At 41.9% G+C, this 13,731-nt stretch overlaps 1 protein-coding gene across 4 annotated transcripts in view; it reads left to right on the top strand.

Moving 5' to 3' along the window:
- The window catches only part of elmo1 (engulfment and cell motility 1 (ced-12 homolog, C. elegans)), a 94,543-nt gene that overhangs the window by 8,895 nt on the left and 71,917 nt on the right, over positions 1-13,731 (top strand). Inside the window, exon 1 of one of the 4 annotated variants that reach the window (XM_034545007.1) lies at positions 11,398-11,625. The exons of the other annotated variants lie outside the window; for them this stretch is intronic. The gene's annotated coding sequence lies outside the window, so the exon portion shown is untranslated. Of the gene's footprint in view, positions 1-11,397; positions 11,626-13,731 lie in introns of those variants that run through there. 4 annotated transcript variants of the gene reach the window in all.

Here is a 13,731-nt window from a genome sequence, read left to right as displayed (position 1 = left end):
GTGAGTGAGTGAGTGAGTGAGTGAGTGAGTGAGTGAGAGATCTTCCATAATATCAGTGCACTTATTACACTTGTGATTATAGTCATCGGTGGGACCATAATTGTACCGCCAGCAAAATGGAACAGTAGCCTGTTTGCTATATGCTTAGGTAATGAGTGTTGTTGAGGCCTTGTCTCCTGAGTTATGGTTTAATAAGAGGAGTCATTTCTGCTCTGGAGGAGTATGTGCGCAGTGGTCCTTCTGGAGGATACTTTGCTACTATGTGCGTCTAGTCTACCAAGAAGCAAGTTCTCTTGAGATTGCTTACTCTACTTTTCTTTTATTAAACCTGTCTGTTGTGTGTTCACATGGACATTTGTCTTTCTCTGCACGTACATTTTCACTCCTCAATACCAGTAGCCTGTAAATAATAGACCGATGGGCAGAAGGTGTACTCCATCGCTTATTCCTTCCTGCTTTTCTTTCCCCTCTGAAAGCTCTACACTAAAGTATCCAATCTCTTGCCACCATTTAGCTTTCCAGTTATTTTTTTCAGGAGTTCAATAAGCCTTTTCAGCTCCTGACTTCTTCCTGTGAGTATCTGAACCATTTAGTTCAAGTAGGACATGTAAAAATAGCCAAATCAATCCCAAATGTTCTCATGCTTTTTGCACATCTCGATCTAGGCTAGCACAACCCAACAGGGGATAGAGTGACACGGCATTCAAAGCTGGGCAAACTGAATGGCAGACTGGCACTTTGGAGGAGGGCATGTTCATTAAAAATGTGACTGGTAGCAGTGATTCGGGCCTTGACACACTTTAAAAGCCATTAAAGAGGCACCGGCGGATTATGGTTTGTTGAGTTATGATGATGATAGGACCTTTTGGTTATTTCATGCTTCAGCAGCGATGGTAATCCTCTGAGCTAAGTGGAGACCATGTTTCCATTAAGAGATGTATATGAAGTGTGCATCACTGCAGCAGGAGTTCACAGCAGACAAAATAATCGACATCACTTATTGTAATGTGTGTGTCTGTGTGTGTGTCCGTGTCCCACTTACATACACATCAGTCAAAAACATGTTGTACCAAAAAAATGGGTCATCCTGTACTTTGGATTCAAAAATCACAATGACATTAACAACTTCGGAAGCAACATTTTGCTCCATATGCAGCGATGCAGGTTAACGTTGTATGTGTACCAAACCTGAATGTTAGAATTATGAGGGGTGCTGAAGCGCTGCTATAACGCCAGTGTTCACTGTTTGAGTAAACCTAATCATACCGAAGTGGCCCTGTCTTTGCAAGGCACCAAGCGTAACAGAAACCTTCTGTTTATTGGAGTTTCATGGGAAAACCTGCACTGCAGTGCAATGATGGCGGTAGCAGAATCCACACCACCATCCTGTGTGTACGACTTTCCCTGATACCATATCGTCTGAAAGCAATCCTGATTGTGTATGTTTGTCTAAACGCAGGGCAAAATGAAAGCCTGGCCTTGGTGGCTCAGCAAGCATTTGCAATGGAAATTCCCAATCCTTCACATCCCATTTAACTCTGTGGCGCATATGCAACAAAGCAGGTCTGAGCCTTAGCTTTAAACCTCACTCAGACTCTAGGTATAACTGTAATGCTTGTTGTAGTACTTTGTATTGTAAAATACTCTGTGTATGATGTCACATGTTGTTCAGCAAGCCTGCAATCGTATTAGGGTTTTTGCCAATCAAAACATTCATTGTTTTCTCTGGCTGTAAAATAATGTAACTGTTTGACAGTTTGACACTTCTGTTTTCACATTCATCTTTTTGAAAACCTTAAATCTTTTTACGGTTCGCAAAAAGTTTAAGAAGAAGCAGCATGTTGTGATATAACTAACAACATCTGGACCCCAGTTGTTGTCCAATATGAAACTTGCAGAAATGTGATGTGGAAAATTTAAACCTGCCGCACGCACGCATGCAGTAAAATATCTTTTTTTTGTATAACATTTGAAATGCACAATATTTACATATTCATACATCTTTGCTTTTTAATGTGGGAGAAAACAAACTAGGGAAAATTGACCTTTGGGGGGAGGGGAAAGGAGGGGGGGGGAACCCCACCAGACACAAATTCCAAGCAGTATTTATATACGATTGTATGCAAGTGAAGCTGCAGCCAAGTGCCTACTGAGACTTCATGTTTAAATACCTTACAGAAGCCTTTCTTGTTTTTATGCAATTGTCAGTTAAATATTCATATCTCGTTTGTTGTGGATTTTGTGACCAGAAAGACAAGGAGATCTCATACAGTGAACACAATTGTTCTTCTTGTGGTAGAGAGGAGGCCCAGCATTTCCACCCTTGGTACAATCCATCCCTCTGTCTTCATACATTTTGAAAAGAGACATGTTTAACAGATGGCCACCATAACATATGAGGCCTGACACTTACAGTAATTACCGCACTCTGCCATAGAAAAGTTCTCTTTTCTTTCTGAATTGAGTGAAACTAAGCCTTTAGCTACAGCATTGTTCTTGCATAATCCTCGCTGCTCTATTCTGGGACTTCCACACAGCTCACGCCCGGTCGGCAGAGTGCTCTGCTCTTTTTGAGGTGCGTGCGCTTCCCAAAGCACCTGTCCGTTTGGTTTTCAATTAGCACACGAGAGTTGTGTCATTATTATCTTCCTCATGAACAGCGCTAATCCAGTTAAGGGATGGAAGATCCCTCAAGAGCTGTATACAGTTAGCTGGGATGTGATAACCACTCTGTTTTATGAATGAGAAGCAGAGGGGAGTGGATGTCTCCTATTGCTTGTGTATACACTTGTGTTTGTGTAAGCACATCTTCCTTTAGAGCCTTTTGTCTGGTACTTTTCCCCCCTGCTGTCTGGGATTCAATGTTAGCACTTTGAGGAAGTGGGATTGCAGCGCTCTTTTTCTCATTTCTAAACTCTTGGTCAAATTGAAAGACACTTGTGCTTGACTGAATGAATGGTAGGGGCCAGTTAAAATGGAGGGAATGCGTTTTTACGGATATCTACCCATTTATTTGTACATTTATTTTTTTTGGACTGAGGGTAAAGTAATTTATTTTCATTCCCGTAATGGCATTTGTTTGAGCCAGACTAGGCATGTGGTGGTAAAACATGCCTGTCATGACGCTGTGTTGGAGAAGAGTTATTGATTTGCCCCGCAGTAACGCAGTTTGATTAGTTACATAATGTGGAAACTTGAGCTGGTCATAACTTCATGACGTTTTCTTTCAATGAGGGCCCAGCTTCATAACATGAGCCATCAGTGTTTTTTATAGACAAAAGGCAGTTCATGTTTATGCCGTTGTACACCTTCTCTGAAATGCTCCCACTTGGAATAAGAGGGGTGAGAGAGAGAGAGAGAGAGAGAGAGAGAGAGAGAAAGATGTTATGATGGGCTCACTGTTCTGTTAGAGTCAAGATCACTTTATGATGGAGGCGTTTTTTCTGCTTGTGAATGAAGAAAGCAGTGCCGGTCCCTCTGATGCTACAACGCCTCCCGCCTCCTCCAGCGCACATAGTAACACACACATGCACACACACAGACATACTTTCAGGCTTCACGGTTAGACAATGGGACTATAGACCTGTTTCCATGACTTCCCTCTCTGACCAACAAAAAAGCACCATTCAACCCCGCCTCGGTCACGTGACCTAGCAGGGTTTTTGTGTGGTCCCTACTCCATCCCTCTATACATTCTCACACACACACACACACACAAATATACACAGAGGGGTCCAGTGAACTTTTTCAGGATGGCTTGTTCCTTGAAGCGTGGCCCCAGAGGCTCCAATCACTGTTGTCTGCTGTGATCAGTCATGGGGAAGCTCTGGTCAAACCATTCCTCGTCCCACTCTGTGCTGCTTTTGAAGACTTTTACTTTAATGTGTGTTTTTCTACTTTACAAACTGTTGTCTTTGGAAACAGGGCTCACGTTTGTTGTGTTTCTTTTGACTCTCTTGAACTCGCCTCAGTTTTTAGCACTTGTTTGATATTTCACCATATCGAAAAAAGTGGACTTGAACTATGACTAAATAAAAATGTGACGTGAAGGACTTCGATACCGCTGTCATATCTGTCCATTTAATATAAGGCTTCAGGCAGCAGCTTAGCATACACACTGAAAACAGTGAAAAATAGCCATCTTTTTTTTTATGCCCAAAAGTAACAGAATTCATCTAATGTCACCTCTTAAGCTCACTAATTAACATCTTATATCTTGTTTATTTAATCTATAAAAAAAACAAAGTTATTTTTTTTTGGGGCGGTGACAAGTCTGACTATTTCTTGGCTGGGAGCAGTAACTTCCTAAAGTCTCTGCTGGTTGCCTGGCAACTTGTCACTTTTGTCATCTCAGCTTTTGTACGGAATAAACAACTGAGATGTAACTTAATTAGTGAGTTTAATAGATGCTGGTAGGACGGATTTTGTTACCTTTTGACAGACCCAATGGTTTCCCTCTATTTCCAGTCTTTTCGCTTAGACAGCCTTAATCAAACGGATATGAGAGTATGAATGTATGAATCTCTGCTACAGACACAACACTATTGTAAAAGTCACCCTTCAGCGTTGTTCTTCTCTGAATGACCTTGAGATTTACTGTCAGTTATCACTCTAAGAAATGCATCTATAACGCAACACTTTAATAGTACCAGTGGAGTAAATTTTTACGGCAATACACATTTGGTGGACTCCCCTTCATAGTATCCATGGTGTTTAGTTTTATATAGTCTGCTGCTGTTTTTAGTATTATGACGGTCACGTTCTAGTTCTTTCCTTCAGGCATCCAGGCTCTTCTTTCCAGCTTCCTCATAATGGTCTCGCTATGTAAGTTGATTACACCAAAGACTGCATGGGCCTGCAGCCAGACCAGCCACTGTGGAGTCTTGTGGGGACGCACATAGCATAGCAGACATTTTTATCTCCCAAAGCCACATCTCTTGCTGAGGTAATTTAAGGTTTAGAGACCACTGTTATCAGCCTCAGACTTTAAATGTAATCTTTTGGGAGGAAACTTATGGTGTGGTGTCTTTCATGGTAACTCTCGCCGTATTATTTGTGATGTTGCAAATTCTTTCTCTCAGGATCTCAGCCTGTTTACAACTAAAATAGATACTAATGTCCCTTTGCTGATTGCCCATGTAAACAATATGGTACATTGGTTGTTCTCATCACAGCTAGAAACCAACAATTCCTGCAATGTTTCCTGCTGCTGCAGAAAACTCTGACTTGCGATCGAGGTTTGTATATTGAATTGGGCAGTATTTCCTAACTCAATCTTTTTTATACCTGTCAGTTTGGAAAAAATGTAAGATTAATCAAGACTGAGATCAAAATATACAGTGGAGAGTGACAGTTTGACCTGGATAGGCTGCTTTCAACAGGGCTGAGAAGCCCGAGAGCAGAAGGTCACACCGTCGGTCACACACACACACACACACACACACACACACACACACACACACACACACACACACACACACTCACAGTCTCTCTTACTGGCAGTGAAAAGGCTTTCAGGGTAAACACCTAATTGTGCTCCTCTTTTCAGTTTTTAAGCTCTCACAGCTGACCTTGATGCTGACTGATATTGAGTTATGTAATGGGGGAGGATGGCTTGTTATTTTTAAATCTAAAGAGAAAGGAGATTGTGTTTGAACAGAGCACATAGCCTATTGTGTTTCCATTAGTGAGGCAATAGAGGAAAACACAACATGTGCAATGGTTACCTTATGTAACACTTTTGAATGCAGACGATTAAAGTATACACACTGGGGTATTTTTAATGTTACAGGTAATGTTTCATAAGCACTTACATTTTCCCAAAATATCACAAGTTGATTGATCAGGGAGCAGTGGTGGACCTTTTCTGTGAACAATGCGTCACCATGTTTGTCTGCTGGCAGCTCAGTATTTTGTAAATCTGATGTTGGATGCTGTAAACAATTGCTCCATTAGAATCCAAATCCAAATGAAGTCATCAGTCAGGCCGTTGATAATGAGATAATGGCACTTGGCAACCCAACATCTTTATCAGTATTCACTGAATTTCAGATCAACCATGACCACGATGATGTAACTTTTTGTTGATGAATTATTAACCCCCAATATGTATTACTTCAAGGAACACTTTGTCGTTTTGGGAAGTACGTTTATTCTGATTCTTGCAGAGAGTGTATGAGAAGATCAATACCACTCTCACACCTGTGGAGTAATGATGAAGCTGGAGCCATCAGACGGTTAGCGTAGCTTAGTTTAGCACAAACACTGGAAACTCGGTCCAAAGGTAACACAATCAGACTAGCACACACACAGTGCTGTTTGTTCAGTCCAATCTTTAATTGAGGTGTAAAAACATCACGCTGTCAGTGTTTAAATGTGCAGGAAGTAAAATCTTTTGGACAGAGCAGGGCTAGCTGTTCCCAGTATCTATGCAAGTCTTGGCTAACCGTCGAGCTAGTTATCATACAGACGTGAATCGTATCAATCTTCTCGAGTAGCTCTCGGCAACAGAACGTGTAAGCGTGCTTCCCAAAACGGTTTTAATTTAACCCCAGAAAAATAAAAAATAGCCCTCGTAACTAAGCATACTGGCCGATAATCGCACAGGCATAATGCTCACAGCAGTACGAGCTTGCTGTTTGTTATGTGTGTTGCCTCCTTTACGCCATGCGGGTTGAGTTCATTTACATCAGAGTTCATTCACTCACTGAATGAGTCTACCGCGATGAGACGAGTGGGGTGTCAGCAGCACATTAGCCTGTATGACCATGTTCCAGTTATTACTGTTATAAAGTATCACAGTGGATAATAGGAGGATAGGTTGCACACAACATGTGGGCAGCGAGACCCAACTAACAATGTAACTCTACTTGACATTTCATGCCGTTACATAGAGCCAGGAGTGTTTGGTCCATTTAAATAGCTGCAGTTGCTAACGGGTTGTTAACTCTGCCGCTGTGGCGGTTAACTCTGTAATAAAGGTGTGATTTGGACTGTATTTTACTGCGGAAAGGCTATTCTTAACTCATCAGTTTGTCCAATTTGTGTTCAGAAAATAATGTATTATGCCACACGCATGTGACATTATGGTTGTTCTCATCAGTGTTTTGAATGGTCATCTCTGTAATGCTGTCATGCAGGAGTGTGTGTTGATGGTTTGCAGACCAGCATGTGCACATGCACATGCCTCATCGCACATCTGTGTTGATGATGTTGATCTGGACTCCAAACTTGCAATTTAATGGAGTATCTTGAAGAAGACCAGTGTCTTCTGGTGTATATGGCCCATAATAATTACATTACAGTTAAATGTATCCAGTTCAGACTTCCAAGCAGGAAGTCTGCCTCTCTCCAGTATCCTCTTTGTTGTGGAAATACTGGTACTCTGCATTTTTACAGGCCAACAGCTTTTGTTTATTTATTATTATTATTATTATTATTATTATTATAGAGATAACTAGCAGCATGTGTTAACTTAGCAGCCAGCCAGAGGCAATTGTTTCATGAACAAGGGAGAAGGTTACTAGGTTGAGCTTGTGTTGTTTTGGGAAGCAGCTCATACACCTACTTGTGTTGTGCAGTTTGGAAACTGAAACGTGGCCCAGTTTTCTGTCTCCAGTAACCATTTGTAACGCAGACCACGGTATGTTGAACCATAACCAACGGAGTTTGACGATTACAAGTAAAACATGTTACTCATCTTCAAGTGGAATACATTTGGAGGTGGTTTTAAATAATAGAGGATTCCCTGAGGTGTTGTGGAATTATCTTTGCCTGACTGCAAGCAGACTGTGGGAATGTGCAGATTCAAGTCATGTTTGTAAAATGGGAAAGAAAAAGGGCTCCGAAACACATCCTTGAGCAAATGACGTCAACACCTGTCTGATATTATTATCCAGCATCTGCATTTACATTTTTACACTTTGGGTTTTCAGCTGACACACTCATTTAGAGACATTTAAAGTTGAGTGTAATCATAAACTCAAATATCTGACTCGCCAATATTACAAGCATCTGGTAGTAATACAGGCAGCAGTCAGATCCACAGCTAGTACAATAACATTTTGATAATTAGTCAGACTGCTGTAACAATGATCAATACAGATCTTATAAATGTCTTGTTTCTAACTGAGAAGGGCCACAGGAAATCATTATTTATGCATCTATTTTTTTAGAAGCACTAAGTCCAGAGCCAGGCTCGCTGTTTACCTTGTTTCCGGCCTTTCTTGGCTGTAGCTTTGTGTTTAACAGACATGAGTTGTATTGATCTTCTCATCCAACTCTCTGGAATAATTTTTTTTTTTTCCCTCACTAATATCGACTCCTTTTAATAGTACAAAAGGATCAAAAAAGATCCAATGTTTGAGCCAAGATACGGGGACTTCCTCCTGGATCTGTGTTCGTATATGATCACATGGATTGTCTGTGTAGTTATTTGATTATATCTACTGAGCGTCTACCCGTCCAGGGAGAGGGATCCCTCCTCAGTTGCTCTACCTGAGGTTTCTTCCTTTTTACCCTGCAGCAAGGGTTGAAAAGGACAGAGGGTGTTGTATTATACAGGTTGTACACCCCCTGAGGCAGAGTTTATATTGGGCTATATAAATAAAAAGAATTTGCCTTACTTGACATTATGAATACACTTCTGCAGACTGGTTTTACTGCAGCGCAGATTTGATTATTTAAATAAAACAATTTCTTCTAAATCATTGCGACATTAGCATACAATTCCCTGTTTTGCCAGTCAATAATATCAGATTTTCACAAACTTAAGCCTTTATGTTTGCTAGTATCACTGTCAATTATGTCTCATGTCTTTTGGCTTCAACAGAACCTGCCTTGCACAGTAAGGCTGAATAGCTCCTGATTGGATCAACAAACAGCCCAGACAGGTTAACAGCACTCTGACCAATCTGCTGCTCCTTGAGCAAGTAAAAAAGATCATCCAGGTCTGCTAATGGAGTTTATAAAACCAGACTAAAGGACATGCATCTGAACATAGAATAAGTAGCAGGTCATGATGGGGGCCTGTGGGGGCCTGTGGCCGGCTGGGCCTCATCGTCGTCCTGCAACCGCAAGGTAGCCGGCTTGATCCCTGGTCTCCCCATAGTTTGCATGTTGAAGGGTCCTTGAGCAAGACACTGAAACCCCAGTTGCTCCCCGGGTGCCTCAGAGCAGCCCACTGCTCCTAAAATGCAAAGTATGGGTTAAATGCAGAGGCTAAATTTCATTTTCTTATGTAATATCATAAATGTATTTTTTTTTATAAAGCAAACCACTTCCAGATAAGACTTGACACACCACTCAAAACGCTGGTATCAACCACTTATCACATGCAGGCTTTAAAGCTGGCTGTTAACAGTTTGATCCTTTTTCATGGAGAACAACGGCTGCAATCAGCTTTTACTGTTGATCTGTTCGTCATAGTAGACGCCAATAGTGGAAAACATTAACCCCAAAACATGTAGTAACTTCTAAAAAAAATACTGGTACAAAATACTGTACTTCACTTCCCTGCTTCATGGCCGTACGACCTTTTTGCTTCTGAATCTCAAATATGGCAGGGTGGACTGTGACTCAAGTGAAGAAATACAAATTCCTCAGTAGTGTTTGACCCACATATATGATTTTAATTTTTACAAGAGCAGCCTTCGCAGGGAGTGTGAAGGGGGGCTTTTGACAGGTGGCAGACCGAAACAGAGCAGCATCCTGGATGGAGAGGCCGGTACTCATCGGGGAGCTCAGATAGTTCAGATAGATTATTAAAAACTTTGTCATGGAGTTGTGCAGAGTCCCCAAGGAGATATCTGACTCAGCAGACTTCACTCTGTTTAATCTTCCCTGACAGACAGTTGTGTGTAAATCACCCAAAACAATTCTTAGAATTACACAAAGAATTAATTTGTGGCAAAGGTCCTCTAAACCTTTTCACTTCCTCAGATCTTCATGAAACTTGGCCAAACCAAAGCACATGACCGCTCGGCTCAAGCACAACCGTGTCTTCTTTCCCTTATTTTCTCTGCTTAGCACAAGACAAAACACAATGAGGATGGAATGGGTTTCTATTGGCTTATTATTTGTTCGCTGGGGTAGCTGTGTTGAAAGTTTTGGATGCTCGCCTTTCTAAGGCTCTAAGGAGTTTGAGTCAGAACTGAAAGTCCTTGATGCATGCCTTTTTATGAGATTCATGCGAATCAAGGTTGACCTCAGCATGGGTGGAGTAAACATCTGTTTTTGTGACACTTGCACAGATGGCCTGTTGAGCTCCCAGTCTGAAATGAAGATGTCATTGGCCTACTCAAACAGTAAATGTTTCATTCGGGCATTTTTCCTCTTGATCAGTGGTCGTTTGTGACTGACTCATTCTGTTGGAGACTGTTCTGACTGACTGTTCTGACTGACTGTTACATCATGGCGACAGAGGAGAAGTGAAAGCATGTACTGTGTTTTGTGGTAATCACCTGCTCTCTGGCCGTCTTTGAACAGCGGTATTAAATGCTTCATTGAATCTCACTTGGCTGTAAAAACACTTATTCCATGTCTGGAGATTCTTTCAGTGTTATATCGTGTTTCTCACATGTTTTGCTTTCTGCTGTGAAGAGTGAGGTTCACCGAATAAGACCTATAGGTGGACTTTGTTTTCAGGGTAAATCATTAAAGCAATTGTTCAACATTTGGGGAAATACACTTATTTACCCTCATATGACCAGCAAATGTGAGGCTACAGTCAGCAGCCGACTAGCTTAGCTAGACTGGAGGTAGGGGGAAACTACTTGCTTGGCTCTGTCTAAAAGCAACAAAGTCTACCTGCAAGCACCTCTAAAGCTCACTAATTAACACTGTAGCTGCCCCTCATTCTTTGGTACTTGCCGTTATTTCCCCTTGTATAATTCATTTTAGCAGACTCAGCCAAACACTCTGGTCTTCAGGTCAATCTGAATACATATTTTAAAGAGGCATTTAGTTTATTATGGAAAAGGCACTTGTGAGATTTGTTTCTAATTAGTTCTGTATTATGTGGTTGGGAACCGATTATCAAGCCTCTTTCTGATCAGCTGTAATTATGGGAATCACATCAGCCATAACACCTTCTATATCTTTGGTTTGATTCATACCAAACCTGAAGTGTATAAACTTTGCTCATGGTCGTCCAGCACATAACCCCAAGTAAAGCCTCAAGGTTTATTCTCACAGCAATGCACTGGAGGAGGGCAACACTAATGACATAATTATATCCCGTTAATGAATCCAATCGGCTCAATTAAGTGTGTTTTTTAAATGCTAGGGTTCACGGTTTCTTTCTGCACATTTGGATTAGACTAGACTTTTTTACTTATCTTTAAATGTTGGCGCTTTTTTGACCTGCTTCCTCTTTTCTCGAGAAACGCCTACTTCCTCCTTCTGTCTGTCTCTCTCAGCACTCTCGTTTGCCTGCGGCGAAGCACTGCACAAACCGTGGTGAGGTCTTTGTCTGTGGCCTATGATGCTGAGGACACTTCACTTGCCGGCAGACTAAAGTTGATTAGAAAAGAGTCGGCGATCTCTCCGCCGCCAGCTGTTGTTTGCACAAGACGTGGGTTGATTCAGAGAAGAACTAGCAAGCCGGTTGGTTGTCAAGTTTTCTGGGTGAGTCCTCACGTCTTCGTGGTGTTTTTGTACGCTTCCTTCACGCTACACACAGGATGCAGTGGGCCTCAGGGTGCGGCGCTGTGCTCTCTCCTGCCTCCTCTCCTCTCCAGTGTGTCACCAGTGGGCACGGACACTGGTCAGGTGTTTGCAGTCTGGAGATGTGAATGTCTTGGTACAAACTGTACATGTCTGCTGCCTGAGATGGGACTCAACGTGGGGTTTCCGCATCTAACCGGAGAGGAATGGAAATATCCAAAAACGGATGTGTTTTAAAGACAGTTGAGCGTTGTGGCCTCCATGGTTTTGGGGAGGATGGAAATGTGGTGTCAGTAGTTGATTTTGGAAAGGACAGAGAAAAGAGAATACTTCCACTGCTGATAAATCTGCTGCATTGTAAAGTAGTTACTTGGCAATAGGAAGGTTCCTTCACATTACACATCATGGATTAGATCTGTGCCTGTAGGTTTAATTTTGCCTTGTGTTTTCTTGTCCCCTGGAAGTGTCTCCTTGTCTCTAAATGTTCCAGTGTTTTGATTATCTGGGCGTGCAGGATCCCATCCAAGTACTTCCTAATGGTTTCTGACTAGCTTGTTTACATCAAATTGCTAGCTTGCTCTGCTCACAACGCACTATTTAGGCTACACTTGCACCGTGTTCAGCAATACACGGTATAGGTTTGTGCTTCACTCAGATTTTGTCTTTCTAAATGCACATGCAGGAGATTCCGCTGTGTACCGTGTGTGCACCAGTCACTTGGTGTCCTTAACTGGCCCGCGCCTCTGAGGGAGGTCGGTCGGCTGCGTTGTTACGAGCTGCCCGTACCAACATTAGACAGGATATACTTGTTGCAACATTTTAGTGGAAACCAGTTTGTGACACAAAGAGGCACACAGAGAGAAGTCACCAGGCGGCTGTCATGCTCGTCAGTCCAATCTCCAAATTTTAGAAGATGTCATTCTGAATTAGATAAAAACAAATGTCCTCATTTGATGCCTTGTGGCAGTTGTTTAAGGAACATCGTTGGTGTTTTTTTGGCATATTGCTTGCATGCGAGCCTTTTAGAGCATGGCACTTCCTCCTTTGGTTGAATCTAGAAGACATATTTCTAAACTCTGACCTCAACCTTCCCCCCATTCCTTTTGTCTTCCTTTATTTGTAGCTGTTTTTCCAGCCCTTTGTCTTGGAGCCAGCAGCCTTCCTGTGGGCTGGGTGTTGGTTTTGTATGTGTATTTGGGAGGGATTGGGCACTCCACAATAGCATTTTTAGTTAGATTCTTAGTTTCAGTTTTGTCTTTGTTTTACTATCAGGACTCCGATGTGTATTTGTTTAAATAATATTTGATAAAGAAAGTATCCATATATTGAGTTAACACCTGAACAAATATTGCGATTAAGAGCCTGTCAAATCTAGTTAGAAAATAGTTTGATAGCAGTAATGGATAAAGGGTTTGAAATGGAGAGCTAAAAGTAATCGATAAGCAGATGAAATGGAAAGCTAAAAGAACATTATATATGATTTGAAATGGCTAAAAGTAATGGATAAGAAATCAACACATTTGACATTTCATCGGACAGGCCTGAGAGGAAACACCAGACAAGTTTGAAACCTTCAACCAGAGATGGTAAAACACTGAATTTACGATTGGTGTTAAGTTACTACTTGTGTGTGCGTATTTCTCTGACATGCACACACCTCGCCTCAAGGGTGTAACACAACCATCCTGTTGCTAGTATTTATGTGTGTGCGGGTGTGTGAAGGCGTCACACTCGGAGCAACAATAATCAGTCCTCAGCACCATGTCGCTGGCCTTTTGTATCAGCTCTCAGATAAGGGATGGTGCTCTTTTTGTTGGCTGTTTCTCTCTCTCTCTCACACACACACACACACACACACACACACACACATATACACACACACACACACACACGCAGGCCCCTGTGGCGAGGCCGACCCTTTGTAGAAGCATCAGATGAAGAGCTAGAAGGGGTTCTTTTGAAATCCACCCAGCACATAGGTTAACACACACACACACCACACACCACACACACACACACACACACACACACACACACACACACGTCTGCATACTAGAGCATGATTAT

Source organism: Cyclopterus lumpus, chromosome 11 (assembly GCF_009769545.1).
Source record: "Cyclopterus lumpus isolate fCycLum1 chromosome 11, fCycLum1.pri, whole genome shotgun sequence".
Classification (NCBI taxonomy): Eukaryota; Metazoa; Chordata; class Actinopteri; order Perciformes; family Cyclopteridae; genus Cyclopterus; species Cyclopterus lumpus.
The sequence above is the reverse complement of the archived record's forward strand: the minus strand, read 5'-3'. Positions and strand labels throughout refer to the sequence as shown.